This window comes from Rutidosis leptorrhynchoides, chromosome 5, assembly GCF_046630445.1.
Source record: "Rutidosis leptorrhynchoides isolate AG116_Rl617_1_P2 chromosome 5, CSIRO_AGI_Rlap_v1, whole genome shotgun sequence".
Classification (NCBI taxonomy): Eukaryota; Viridiplantae; Streptophyta; class Magnoliopsida; order Asterales; family Asteraceae; genus Rutidosis; species Rutidosis leptorrhynchoides.
In genome coordinates, this window is record NC_092337.1 from 421,223,963 (window position 1) to 421,240,326 (window position 16,364).

At 37.9% G+C, this 16,364-nt stretch overlaps 1 pseudogene; it reads right to left on the reverse strand.

The window, feature by feature from the left end:
- Positions 1-615: 615 nt before the first annotated feature.
- The window catches only part of LOC139850005 (carotenoid 9,10(9',10')-cleavage dioxygenase-like), a 34,526-nt pseudogene continuing 18,777 nt past the window's right edge, over positions 616-16,364 (reverse strand).

The window sequence follows — 16,364 nt, forward strand, 5'->3', positions numbered from 1 at the left end:
ATTCCGCACAAGTACTGCGAGAAGCCTACGCACTCTTAAATATTCCGCGCAGTCCCACCGCGTACATTTATACTTACTGCGGTTTAATATCTTGTGTCTTTTGCATTTAAGTAGCTTTTCGCACTAAAAATATACATATACATGTGTATGTATATGATCATGGCTCGTAAAGCCTTTGTAATTTTTCCCTCTTTGCGCCATGCTAGGGAGCGTTCTATAATATATTAGATATCTTGGTCGTAAAAAAACAAATACACAATACACATTACAAATGTGGAGTAATAAATCATTCAGGCTTGCCTGAGTGGCCACCGAGTTGCCCAATGAAGCACACCACCCGGGTTCAATTCCTGGCTAAGCCAAATTGTTCAAAAAGGGAGTGTGACCAGAGGGTGCGCATAATGCGCAATTCACCCGGTACCAGGTCTCGCACTCGGGGGGCTTGATTACCCGAGGTTTTACCTTCTATGGGGGAGCCAATGTGATCGTTCATAGAAGGGTTTCCTCGCTTACCAAAAAGAAAAAAAAAATATGGAGTAATCAATATTAGACAAACATGGCAATTGCTACATTCAAATTCGATACGTACATCGTGTCCCATCTTAGTCCAAATAACTACGCGAATGAAAAGAACAATCCATGATGACCGTACAGTACACACTGAGGGAGCTCAATTTTGGCTAGCGGTTCACCCTCAAGGTTCTTGGCATCAACTACTAACACATGTGACCAAAATAATTAAATTTGTGAGCAAATGTTACAGTCCAACTATCATCTTCTACTACAGCTTCTGGCTTTGCTACAAATACTGATCCGGTGCAGAAGTTGTTTTTTGGTAGCCAATGATACTCCATCTTTACGTTTCTTTCGCCACAAGACGTTGTTTGCTTCTCATTTTCTTCTTCCAAGTATAATTTTGTTAGTCCACCATATTTTGTTTATCCTGAATTATACAATTTTGACTTAGTTATGATCGAAAATCTACTATGTGGACCAAACTTCCAAAACTTCTAAATTTCGGTCATTGCTAGGGTAAACGGATAAAGTTTTCTCTGTTCAGACTACCTGAAAAGTATTTTTACTCAGATGTACGCCGTCTAACTGGGTTATCCCGTGACCATTTCTGACCACTCCGAATATTGAGGTTTGAACTTAAGTCCTATATAAACTACCAAGTCACATTCACTCGGATTATCATGTTACAAATTTACATACAGATCACATTAGTATCCTGAGAGCAGTATATATATTTAATTAAACTGTTGAATCAAGTTAGTTGTTTTAAAGTCTTCTATTTTTTTGGTAGCCTAATTATAGAAGCACTTTAAAATGATGGTGCTCTATTGGTATATAGAGTAATATGTAATATGTAATTCTTTGGTATTCTAGCTATTTTATACTATTTGCAGGCTAATTTACTTCAACATAAACATCCTAAAATGCTAAATTACTAGTAATTGAAGATTACCTGATTTGGAGCTGTTGAGGGAGTCAATAACCTGACCGTATTCATATTAATGCTCAATACCTACGAAGTTTTCGTTGATCATTGGAAAGTCGATCGAATGTTTTGTTCCAGTTAAGTCCCTTTCCTTAACCTCCATTGTCTTCAAGTTCAATCTCCATTCTCTAACACTGGTAAACAGCTCCTCGACTCCATTATCATTCTTAGAGGACGTCACTGGCTTAAAATTAAAGCCCCTCGGGGTTCCACTCATATTTGTCCTCACCCCACCCAGGTCCTGGAAGAATGGGGATATTGGCCACACATGCTCTCACAACCTCCTTTTATTAAACGCATAATGTTAGGGTGTCGAACAATTTTTTTGAATTAAAACGGATAAGGTTCTATTTCCGATCCTTTCCCTGTTCACCCTAAGATATGCAAACGGTGAGGTTTGAACCTGAGACCTCTTGTGAGGATATCAAGGCTCGAACCACTAGACTATCTTGAAATAGTTGCAGTTAATTTGAAGTCTTTCTATTAAAAACAATAGTATAAAAAAAATCAGGCACCTCATTTCCATCTTCAAAGATGTTCAATAGGTGAAAATTACAACATAGTTCTATACGAAACCACTTAATGGAGTCTACATCACCATATCTATGATTAACTGCAATCTTGGCATCCTTCTCCTTGCCGTACTTTAATAACTGTTAGGAAGAGGGGATCGCCTGGACGTTGGGAGATATAAATTTTAGAGAAAAACAACTCTATTACTCACAAGAATAGATTTACAGAGTATTACAAAACTCTTACAAAAAAAACTCTCAAGCTCACACACACTCTCTAGGTTGTGATTACACTTCTCTGAGTGATTTGGGATGATTTACAATTGAGGTTTGCACCTCTATTTATAGTAAAAAATTCTATGGCGGTGGAATGGTGTGAACGGAGATGGTGGGCGGCCGTCATCGTGTTCATCTTTGCTTCTTCTACATGGTGTTCAAAGAAGGCTACTTTGAACATCTAGAAGGTGAGCTTCTAGATTGTAGGCTGGAAACTTTCAATTCTCCCCCTCCAGCCGAATCCACGAACATTCCAGTTATGTCTCTGCATAACTTCAACTTCTCTCGAGTCACCACCTTTGTTAACATATCCGCAGGATTCTCCTTTGTATGGATCTTCACTAGTCTCAACAGTTGTCGATCAATTACCTCGCGTATCCAATGATAGCGAATATCAATATGTTTTGTACGGGAATGGTACATGGAGTTCTTGCTCAAATCTAGAGCACTCTGACTGTCACAATGTACCTTGTACTCCTTTTGCTTGATTTCAAATTCTTGGAGATAACGCTTTAACCACAACATTTCTTTTCCAGCTTCTGCGGCAGCAATATACAGTGCTTTAGTTGTGGATAATGCAACACACTTCTGTAGTCTTGACTGCCATGAAACAACTCCCCCTGCAAAAGTGTAAATGAATCCTGAAGTAGATTTCCTACTATCAGGATCTCCGGCCATATCCGCATCTGTATAGCCTTCCAAGATTGGATCAGCTCCCCCGTAACAAAGACATAGATTATTTGTACCTTTAAGATATCTGAGAATCCATTTTACCGCCTCTAATGCTCTTTCCCGGGGTTCGAGAGAAAACGACTCACCGTTCCCACTGCGTGAGCAATATCGGGCCTTGTACACACCATTGCATACATCAAACTTCCAACTGCTGAGGAATATGGTACTGACGACATCTCCCCGATCTCTTCCTTGGATGAGGGACAAGAACTCTTGCTTAACTTGAAATGGTTGGCTAATGGAATGCTAACAGGTTTGGCATTGTTCATATTGAAACGTGAAAGCACTCGTTCAATATACTTCTCCTGAGATAGCCATAACCTTTTATTCTTCCTATCTCGGGTTATCTGCATTCCCAAAATCTGTTGAGCCTGTCCTAAGTCTTTCATGTCAAAAGACTTAGAGAGTTCCTTCTTCAGCTGGTTGATCTTCGTTACGTCTTTCCCTACGATCAAAATATCGTCTACATAAAGTAGAAGAGCAACGAAATCTCCTTCAGAAAACTTCTGAATGTAGACACACTCATCTGCTGCAGTTTTCTTATACCCGTGACTCACCATGCACGAGTCAAACTTCTTGTACCACTGCCTAGGTGCCTGCTTCAAACCGTACAAACTTTTCTTCAGCTTGCATACGAGGTTATCTCCTGAAACCTCAAAACCTTCTGGCTGCTCCATGTAAATTTCTTCATGTAAATCTCCATGAAGAAAAGCTGTCTTTACATCCATCTGTTCAAGCTCCAAGTTCATACTTGCGACCAATCTAAGTATGACTCTAATTGAAGTCATCTTGACTACTGGTGAAAATATCTCGTCAAAATCAATCCCTTTATTCTGTTGGAATCCTTTGACTACAAGTCGTGCTTTGTATTTCACCACTTTTCCACTACCATCCATTTTCAGCTTGAACACCCATTTATTTTTCAGTGCCTTCTTCCCGCGTGGAAGTTCTACAATCTCATAAGTTTGATTTTTCTGCAGAGAATCCATCTCATCCTGCATTGCGAGCAACCATTTTTCTTTATCCTTATGAGTTACTGCTTCATGAAAACTCTCCGGTTCTCCATCTTCAGTAAGTAGAAGGTACTCGGATTCTGGATATCTACTCGATGGAATCCGACCTCGTTCAGATCTACGAACTTCTGGAACATTCTGAGGAGATCCACTATCATCTTGACCTTGTGATGGTGCTGGAACGTCTGGCAGATGGGGTTGTGGCTCCCCCTGCTCAGCACCGTCATTTTCCTCATTATCTTCTACTTCTGGCATTTCTTCTTGCACTGAAAATTCATTTCTCATGAATGATTCTGTTGTTGCCTCTGGCACCTGTAACATCCTCAAGTGGGCCTAGATGTAAGATTACTAGATTGCCCTTAAGTTGGTGTTGCGTTATTATATGCTTTTATTTTTATTTAATGTTTATTATTAATTAATGATGAGGTTAGGACCAGTTTGTGACAAGGGTCACAGAACAGGTTTGTTTATTTAATTTGGACTTCGTTTGGTTTGTCAAATGATGTACGAAAGATATCAGATAACTAATAAATACCCGTGTGTCACTCAGTGTGGGAATTAAACCCAATTAAGTGACTAAGTGCTGGCTTCCCTTCTCATTTTCTAGAAAACTCCCAAACCCTCCCGTACCTTCATCTCTTTCACATACCAAACCCTAATTTCTAATCTTTGTTCTTGAGCTCAAATCATTTACATTTTCGTGTTCCTTATGATCTACTGATTCTATCAAGGTAAGAATCACAAGTTTTCATGATTTAATCTTCAAGAAAATTGGGTTTTTGTGATAGTTTTTACAAAGTGGGTAATTTGGGTCAAAAAAGTTGAATTTGATGTTGTTTGAGTCCAAATCTTGTGGGTTTATGTTTCTTGATGTATAGTGTCTTAGATTTGGTCAGTTTTGAGGTAAAAATCGAGCTCTAGAGCAAGAATTGGATGAATTTGGGTGAAACCCGTCACTTTGGCTTCAGCTTCTGCAGATGAACACGGTCGGCCGAGTGTCTCGAGACACTCGACCGACTGACTCGACCATCGACCGAGTGAGTGAGACCCACGGCCGAGTGTGTCTGTGAAAGACCATCGACCGAGTGACTTGTCAATCGGCCGAGTGTGTGTAGACAATCGGCCGACTGTCTCTGACAGTCGACCGAGTGTCTTGGGCAGTGGAAATTTTACCAAGTGTTGATTTCTAGCCGTTATGCTGCCCGTTTGTATTTTGAGATTTTGATGAAAATTTCAAAAGTGCACAAGTGTTAAACAAAAAAAATTTTAGCGGACAGATTTTCTGACAAAATTTCTATATTTGTGTTATTTGGTGTTTATGGACATAAACTAACTCGTGTATATGTATTTCTCAGGAGAAAAGGAGAAAGAGAAGGTTCAGTGATTAGATAGCTGAACACCTTCTCGTTTGCTGGTAATCGGTGAGTGGGACTAACTGTAGAATTTAGTATAGAGTAGCATGTTATATTATGACTGCCATGCTAGTTAGTTGTACTTATTGATACAGTTAGTTAGTTTATTGTGATGACTGCATGTTAGTTGATGCTTGTCTGCTGGAGCCCAGTGCATCCCTATTGTGTGGTAGCCTCGGTAGGAGAGATCAACCTGCGGGTTGGGTTCCTCTGTGGTAGCCTAGACAGCCGTGGTGTATATATATGTGAATGACGCGTCCGTCGCGTGTGGATTATGTATATACATACGGTGGTGGAGGAACTTCTGGTAAGCCCCAGCCCGATCAACTGGTGGTTAATGGTTTGGCCGAGCCGCCAGAGTCTCTGTAGACGGCACTTGGGTGATGTTTGTGTGTTAGCTCTTTGTGACATGATTAGTATAACTGTTCTGTATACTATTGCCTGTGGTTAGTCGTACTCACTTAGCTTCGTGCTAATTCCCCTCCATCTCCTCCCTGCAGGTTATTAGCTTTTGTAGAGATGATGCTTTTGGGGAGAAGACGGGGCATGCTGATGTTATGTTTGACAGGAGCCAACTCTGATGTGTCTTTTCCTATAAAACTAAACTTTTGTTGAAACGTCACGTGACACCATATATATTAGTTAAATGCTAGCTGTCAACTGCTTTGGTTATGTAATTATGATATGTTTATATTATTATAATGGTTTAATTAACGTTAATGCTTCCGCCACGTATTTATAAAAAAAAATCAGCGGTGTCACAAGTTGGTATCAGAGCTGAGTTTGGCAGCATGTGCATTGTGATCTGAATGTCATGTTCCCAAACTTAGTAAAGTCATGTCAAACATAACATGTCGGGGATGGGTTAAGTGAGTACTAGGACAGGTTGTGTGTTAGTTGGTAGTACTAACCGAGTTTATACTAAGCTTTGGTGTGAGTGTTGTGGTAGTGCAGTAATGGCAGATAATGAAGCTAACGCTACTGGCCCTACCGCCCCCGGAACTGGTACATTCAGAGCCCCTGACGAAGATGGGCACGTTTCATCAGAGGAAGAAACCTCCCAAGAAGTTATAAACCTACAGAGTCGATTATTAGAAGCTCAGGAGAAAATAAAGGAACTAGAACAAGAACGGGCGCAATGAAACCCTAATACCACTGCATTAAACACAACTTTTCCTCCAAACTATTATAACCAAGCTGGTGGTAGTTCCCAATCCCAGTTTCCACAAAACACTTACCAAAATCTCCAAATGCCATTCCCGTTTAACCAGGCATTTCCAAACCAAATGATGTACCCATTCCAAGTTCCTGAAACAAGAAAGAAGTGTACTTATAAACAGTTTATTGATTGCAAACCTCCAGAATATCATGGTCACACGAACCCTACCGTGACACTTAATTGGCTAAGAGAAGTAGAAAGAGCATTAGAAGCGTGTTTCTGTGAACCTGAATCTATGGTACTGTTTGCAAGTAGACTTCTCAAGGGTGAAGCGATGGAGTGGTGGGATTCTATTACAGCATACTTGCCTAGGGAACAGATCAGTCAGATTACCTGGGAACAATTTGCTGCTAAAGTTCGTGAGCAGTATTGTTCTGAGTATGAAATGGAAAGGTTGAAAACTGAGTTTTTGAATATGAGGATGACAGAAAGTATGACGATTGATGTGTAGTGACCCGAACTTTTCCATGTTTATATATATTAATTGAGATTGATGTTTACATGATTAAATGTTTCCAACATGTTAAGCAATCAAACTTGTTAAGACTTGATTAATTGAAATAGGTTTCATATAGACAATTGACCACCCAAGTTGACCGTTGATTCACGAACGTTAAAACTTGTAAAAAAACTAAATGATGACATATATATGGTTATATATATAGTTAACATGATATTATGATAAGTAAACATATCATTAATTATATTAACAATGAACTACATATGTAAAAACAAGACTACTAACTTAATGATTTTGAAACGAGACATATATGTAACGATTATCGTTGTAACGACATTTAACTGTATATACATCATACTGAGATATATTATATATCATAATATCATGATAATATAATAATTTAAAATCTCTTTTGATATTATAAACATTGGGTTAACAACATTTAACAAGATCGTTAACCTAAAGGTTTCAAAACAACACTTACATGTAACGACTAACGATGACTTAACGACTCAGTTAAAATGTATATACATGTAGTGTTTTAATATGTATTTATACACTTTTGAAAGACTTCAATACACTTATCAAAATACTTCTACTTAACAAAAATGCTTACAATTACATTCTCGTTCAGTTTCATCAACAATTCTACTCGTATGCACCCGTATTCGTACTCGTACAATACACAGCTTTTAGATGTATGTACTATTGGTATATACACTCCAATGATCAGCTCTTAGCAGCCCATGTGAGTCACCTAACACATGTGGGAACCATCATTTGGCAACTAGCATGAAATATCTCATAAGATTACAAAAATATGAGTAATCATTCATGACTTATTTACATGAAAACAAAATTACATATCCTTTATATCTAATCCATACACCAACGACCAAAAACACCTACAAACACTTTCATTCTTCAATTTTCTTCATCTAATTGAACTCTCTCAAGTTCTATCTTCAAGTTCTAAGTGTTCTTCATAAATTCCAAAAGTTCTAGTTTCATAAAATCAAGAATACTTTCAAGTTTGCTAGCTCACTTCCAATCTTGTAAGGTGATCATCCAACCTCAAGAAATCTTTGTTTCTTACAGTAGGTTATCATTCTAATACAAGGTAATAATTATATTCAAACTTTGGTTCAATTTCTATAACTATAACAATCTTATTTCAAGTGATGATCTTACTTGAACTTGTTTTCGTGTCATGATTTTGCTTCAAGAACTTTGAGCCATCCAAGGATCCATTGAAGCTAGATCCATTTTTCTCTTTTCCAGTAGGTTCATCCAAGGAACTTAAGGTAGTAATGATGTTCATAACATCATTCGATTCATACATATAAAGCTATCTTATTCGAAGGTTTAAACTTGTAATCACTAGAACATAGTTTAGTTAATTCTAAACTTGTTCGCAAACAAAAGTTAATCCTTCTAACTTGACTTTTAAAATCAACTAAACACATGTTCTATATCTATATGATATGCTAACTTAATGATTTAAAACCTGGAAACACGAAAAACACCGTAAAACCGGATTTACGCCGTCGTAGTAACACCGCGGGCTGTTTTGGGTTAGTTAATTAAAAACTATGATAAACTTTGATTTAAAAGTTGTTATTCTGAGAAAATGATTTTTATTATGAACATGAAACTATATCCAAAAATTATGGTTAAACTCAAAGTGGAAGTATGTTTTCTAAAATGGTCATCTAGACGTCGTTCTTTCGACTGAAATGACTACCTTTACAAAAACGACTTGTAACTTATTTTTCCGACTAGAAACCTATACTTTTTTTGTTTAGATTCATAAAATAGAGTTCAATATGAAACCATAGCAATTTGATTCACTCAAAACGGATTTAAAATGAAGAAGTTATGGGTAAAACAAGATTGGATAATTTTTCTCATTTTAGCTACGTGAAAATTGGTAACAAATCTATTCCAACCATAACTTAATCAACTTGTATTATATATTATGTAATCTTGAGATACCATAGACACGTATACAATGTTTCGACCTATCATGTCGACACATCTATATATATTTCGGAACAACCATAGACACTCTATATGTGAATGTTGGAGTTAGCTATACAGGGTTGAGGTTGATTCCAAAATATATATAGTTTGAGTTGTGATCAATACTGAGATACGTATACACTGGGTCGTGGATTGATTCAAGATAATATTTATCAATTTATTTCTGTACATCTAACTGTGGACAACTAGTTGTAGGTTACTAACGAGGACAGCTGACTTAATAAACTTAAAACATCAAAATATATTAAAAGTGTTGTAAATATATTTTGAACATACTTTGATATATATATATGTATATATTGTTATAGGTTCGTGAATCAACCAGTGGCCAAGTCTTACTTCCCGACGAAGTAAAAATCTGTGAAAGTGAGTTATAGTCCCACTTTTAAAATCTAATATTTTTGGGATGAGAATACATGCAGGTTTTATAAATGATTTACAAAATAGACACAAGTACGTGAAACTACATTCTATGGTTGAATTATCGAAATCGAATATGCCCCTTTTTATTAAGTCTGGTAATCTAAGAATTAGGGAACAGACACCCTAATTGACGCGAATCCTAAAGATAGATCTATTGGGCCTAACAAACCCCATCCAAAGTACCGGATGCTTTAGTACTTCGAAATTTATATCATATCCGAAGGGTGTCCCGGAATGATGGGGATATTCTTATATATGCATCTTGTTATTGTCGGTTACCAGGTGTTCACCATATGAATGATTTTTATCTCTATGTATGGGATGTGTATTGAAATATGAAATCTTGTGGTCTATTGTTACGATTTGATATATATAGGTTAAACCTATAACTCACCAACATTTTTGTTGACGTTTTAAGCATGTTTATTCTCAGGTGATTATTAAGAGCTTCCGCTGTCGCATACTTAAATAAGGACAAGATTTGGAGTCCATGCTTGTATGATATTGTGTAAAAACTGCATTCAAGAAACTTATTTTGTTGTAACATATTTGTATTGTAAACCATTATGTAATGGTCGTGTGTAAACAGGATATTTTAGATTATCATTATTTGATAATCTACGTAAAGCTTTTTAAACCTTTATTGATGAAATAAAGGTTATGGTTTGTTTAAAAATGAATGCAGTCTTTGAAAAACGTCTCATATAGAGGTCAAAACCTCGCAACGAAATCAATTAATATGGAACGTTTTTAATCAATAAGAACGGGACATTTCAGTTGGTATCCGAGCGTTGGTCTTAGAGAACCAGAAAATTTGCATTAGTGTGTCTTATCGAGTTTGTTAGGATGCATTAGTGAGTCTGGACTTCGACCGTGTTTTCTTTAAAAATGATTGCTTAACATTTTTGTTGAAAACTATATATTTTTAACATATGAATATTATGTGATATATTAATCTCTTAACGTGTTTGATATTATGTGATAGATGTCTATCTCTAGAACAAGTCCCATTAACTCACCTAATAATAATGAAGAGTCAAATATAAATTGGAATGATTTGTGGACTGATTCACAAGTTCCCGAAGAGGAACCGGAAGAAGAGTCGGAACCGGAAGAAGAATCGGAACCGGAAGAAGAATCGGAACCGGATGAAGAAATAGAACCGGTGGGAGAAATAATAAAACGGTTAAGTAAAAGAAAATCCTCAACCAACCGACCAAAGTTAATTATGGTCAATGGTGTTTCCGCCAAGGAAGCAAAATATTGGGAGGATTACCAATTCTCCGATGAATCGGATTCCGACGAGAATTCCGATGATGTTATAGAAATTACCCCAACTGAATTTAAAAAGGCAAAAGAAAATAATAAGGGAAAGGGCATAAAAATAGAGAAATCTAATTCCAACCCCGATGAACTTTATATGTATCGTCAACCCCCGAAGTCCTTAAGTTGTAACAATGACCCGGGAACCTCTAAACCACCAGGTTTTTCTAAACCAATGTGGACAACGACGGCTCGTATTAGGGGAACATCATATATCCCTAGAAACTTGGCAAAACGAACCAAAACCGAAGAAGAAGAAACGAGCGAGTCGGAATAAGATAGTTGTATTCGTGTGGTGTAATATATGGAATATAGTGTTCTTATGCTTTATGATATATGTAAAAATTGCTTGTATTAATAAGTATTTTTTTTTTATGAATCTAACTCTTGTCTATTTTACAGTTTAAAAACACAAAATGGATAGACAACCCAATATTTTAAGAGACCTACCCGGAGACATGATTGATGAAATCTTGTCTAGAGTCGGCCAGAATTCTTCGGCACAACTATTTAAGGCGAGATCAGTTTGTAAGACATTCGAAGAACGTTCCAAGAATGTCTTGGTTTATAAGAGACTTTCGTTTGAAAGATGGGGGATATCACATTGGGAAACCCATAAGTTACGATGTGTTTACTTTGACGCATATATTGCGGGGAACCCAAATGCTATTTTACGCAACGGGTTAAGAAATTATTTTGACTCAATATATCCGAATATTGGACTTCGTGATTTAGAAAAAGCGGCTAACATGCAACATAAAGAAGCATGTTATGCTTACGGATTAGTAATGTTCGCTTCTCACCAAAGTGAGAATAAGAACATCGGGCTACAACTATTAAACAAAACGTTTCCACAAGTGACGGAGTCGGTAATTGGGGTAAGAAATGAGGTTTTTAGATTATTACGGGACTGTTGGACATTACGTAACCCTCGTCCCTTTGATGACGTTACAACACGCTGTCTTATCAACGGCCATAACGGTTATGTTGCACAAGACCAAGGATGGGAAGTAGTCCTAGTAAAACCAGAATGCATAACTTGTTTCTGGACGTATGAATTACGTGTCTTTATTGCCTTTGCTGAACGACTTGTGTACTAGCTAGAATTGTCTTCACAACTATCTTGTATCAAAGTTATTGTGTGCTATATTTCATGCTTTATGTAAAATAAGCGGTATTGTAAGTTTGTAAAATATTGTATAAAAGTTTGAACGCGAAATATTATTATAATCAGTTTTTCATATAGAATTGTAGTAGTTGAATTGTATATTAGCTACTAAGTATGAACTTAACGGGTAGGTACTACCCGAATTTAAACTTATAAAACGCTAATATGAAGAAAAAGCTTTTATAAATGAGTTCATATTATGCTACGAAATACTATTAACTACTCTTAATATTCTGTATGATTAACTTGTTCCATTTAACTATTTTGAAGGAAATGGCACCGACTACTCGACACACCGTGAATATGAATGAAGAGGAATTCCGTACTTTTCTAGCTTCAAACATAGCCGCAGTACAGGCTGCGCTACATACCAACAATAACCTTGGATCTAGCAGTACAGGAAATCGTGTAGGATGCACCTACAAAGAATTCACTGCCTGCAAACCTTTGGAATTTGATGGAACCGAAGGACCGATCGGATTGAAACGGTGGACCGAGAAGGTTGAATCGGTGTTTGCCATAAGTAAGTGTACTGAAGAGGACAAAGTGAAGTACGCTACGCATACCTTCACAGGTTCTGCGTTAACATGGTGGAATACCTATCTAGAGCAAGTGGGACAAGATGATGCGTACGCACTACCGTGGTCACCATTCAAGCACTTGATGAACGAGAAGTACCGTCCCAGAACCGAGGTCAATAAGCTCAAGACAGAACTTAGAGGGTTACGAACCCAAGGATTTGATATTACCACGTACGAAAGACGATTCACAGAATTGTGCCTATTGTGTCCGGGAGCATTCGAAGATGAGGAAGAGAAGATCGACGCGTTTGTGAAAGGATTACCGGAAAGAATCCAAGAAGATATAAGTTCACACGAGCCCGCCTCCATACAACAGGCATGTAGAATGGCTCACAAACTAGTGAACCAGATTGAAGAAAGAATTAAAGAACAGACTGCTGAAGAGGCCAATGTGAAGCAAGTCAAAAGAAAGTGGGAGGAAAACGGTGATAAGAATCACCAATACAACAACAACAGCAATTACAACAATAATCGCAACAATTATCCCAACAATCGCAACATCAATCGCAACTACAACAAACGGCCCAACAACAACAACAACAACAACAACAACAACAACAGCAACTACAACAATCATCCCAACAACAATAATAACCGCAACAACAACAACAATCAGAAGCAACTATGCCAAAGGTGTGAAAAGAATCACTCGGGGTTCTGCACCAAATTTTGCAACAAGTGTAAAAGAAATGGTCATAGCGCGGCGAAGTGTGAGGTCTACGGACCAGGGGTTAATAGAACGAAAGGAACAAATGGTGTCGGAACGAGTAATGGCGGAGCAAGTAGTGTCGGAGCAAGTTATGCCAATGTAGTTTGTTATAAATGTGGAAAACCAGGCCACATTATTAGAAATTGCCCGAACCAGGAGAACACGAATGGACAAGGCCGTGGAAGAGTTTTCAATATTAATGCGGTAGAGGCACAGGAAGACCCGGAGCTTGTTACGGGTACGTTTCTTATTGACAATAAATCTGCTTACGTTTTATTTGATTCGGGTGCGGATAGAAGCTATATGAGTAGAGATTTTTGTGCTAAATTAAGTTGTCCATTGACGCCTTTGGATAGTAAATTTTTACTCGAATTAGCAAATGGTAAATTAATTTCAGCAGATAATATATGTCGGAATCGAGAAATTAAACTGGTTAGCGAAACATTTAAGATTGATTTGATACCAGTAGAGTTAGGGAGTTTTGATGTGATAATCGGTATGGACTGGTTGAAAGAAGTAAAAGCGGAGATCGTTTGTTACAAAAATGCAATTCGCATTATACGAGAAAAAGGAAAACCCTTAATGGTGTACGGAGAAAAGGGCAACACGAAGCTACATCTTATTAGTAATTTGAAGGCACAAAAACTAATAAGAAAAGGTTGCTATGCTGTTCTAGCACACGTCGAGAAAGTACAAACTGAAGAAAAGAGCATCAATGATGTTCCCATTGCAAAAGAATTTCCCGATGTATTCCCGAAAGAATTACCGGGATTACCCCCACATCGATCCGTTGAATTTCAAATAGATCTTGTACCAGGAGCTGCACCAATAGCTCGTGCTCCTTACAGACTCGCACCCAGCGAGATGAAAGAACTGCAAAGCCAATTACAAGAACTTTTAGAGCGTGGTTTCATTCGACCAAGCACATCACCGTGGGGAGCTCCTGTTTTGTTTGTCAAGAAGAAAGATGGTACATTCAGGTTGTGTATCGACTACCGAGAGTTGAACAAACTTACCATCAAGAACCGCTACCCACTACCAAGAATCGACGACTTATTTGATCAACTACAAGGCTCGTCTGTTTATTCAAAGATTGACTTACGTTCCGGGTATCATCAAATGCGGGTGAAAGAAGATGATATTCCAAAGACTGCTTTCAGAACACGTTACGGTCATTACGAGTTTATGGTCATGCCGTTTGGTTTAACTAATGCACCAGCTGTGTTCATGGACCTTATGAACCGAGTGTGTGGACCATACCTTGACAAGTTTGTCATTGTTTTCATTGATGACATACTTATTTACTCAAAGAATGACCAAGAACACGGTGAACATTTGAGAAAGGTGTTAGAAGTATTGAGGAAGGAAGAATTGTACGCTAAGTTTTCAAAGTGTGCATTTTGGTTGGAAGAAGTTCAATTCCTCGGTCACATAGTGAACAAAGAAGGTATTAAGGTGGATCCGGCAAAGATAGAAACTGTTGAAAAGTGGGAAACCCCGAAAACTCCGAAACACATACGCCAGTTTTTAGGACTAGCTGGTTACTACAGAAGGTTCATCCAAGACTTTTCCAGAATAGCAAAACCCTTGACTGCATTAACGCATAAAGGGAAGAAATTTGAATGGAATGATGAACAAGAGAAAGCGTTTCAGTTATTGAAGAAAAAGCTAACTACGGCACCTATATTGTCATTGCCTGAAGGGAATGATGATTTTGTGATTTATTGTGACGCATCAAAGCAAGGTCTCGGTTGTGTATTAATGCAACGAACGAAGGTGATTGCTTATGCGTCTAGACAATTGAAGATTCACGAACAAAATTATACGACGCATGATTTGGAATTAGGCGCGGTTGTTTTTGCATTAAAGACTTGGAGGCACTACTTATATGGGGTCAAAAGTATTATATATACCGACCACAAAAGTCTTCAACACATATTTAATCAGAAACAACTGAATATGAGGCAGCGTAGGTGGATTGAATTATTGAATGATTACGATTTTGAGATTCGTTACCACCCGGGGAAGGCAAATGTGGTAGCCGATGCCTTGAGCAGGAAGGATAGAGAACCCATTCGAGTAAAATCTATGAATATAATGATTCATAATAACATTACTACTCAAATAAAGGAGGCGCAACAAGGAGTTTTAAAAGAGGGAAATTTAAAGGATGAAATACCCAAAGGATCGGAGAAGCATCTTAATATTCGGGAAGACGGAACCCGGTATAGGGCTGAAAGGATTTGGGTACCAAAATTTGGAGATATGAGAGAAATGGTACTTAGAGAAGCTCATAAAACCAGATACTCAATACATCCTGGAACGGGGAAGATGTACAAGGATCTCAAGAAACATTTTTGGTGGCCGGGTATGAAAGCCGATGTTGCTAAATACGTAGGAGAATGTTTGACGTGTTCTAAGGTCAAAGCTGAGCATCAGAAACCATCAGGTCTACTTCAACAACCCGAAATCCCGGAATGGAAATGGGAAAACATTACCATGGATTTCATCACTAAATTGCCAAGGACTGCAAGTGGTTTTGATACTATTTGGGTAATAGTTGATCGTCTCACCAAATCAGCACACTTCCTACCAATAAGAGAAGATGATAAAATGGAGAAGTTAGGACGACTGTATTTGAAGGAAGTCATCTCCAGACATGGAATACCAATCTCTATTATCTCTGATAGGGATGGCAGATTTATTTCAAGATTCTGGCAGACATTACAGCAAGCATTAGGAACTCGTCTAGACATGAGTACTGCCTATCATCCACAAACTGATGGGCAGAGCGAAAGGACGATACAAACGCTTGAAGACATGCTACGAGCATGTGTTATTGATTTCGGAAACAGTTGGGATCGACATCTACCGTTAGCAGAATTTTCCTACAACAACAGCTACCATTCAAGCATTGAGATGGCGCCGTTTGAAGCACTTTATGGTAGAAAGTGCAGGTCTCCGATTTGTTGGAGTGAGGTGGGGGATAGAC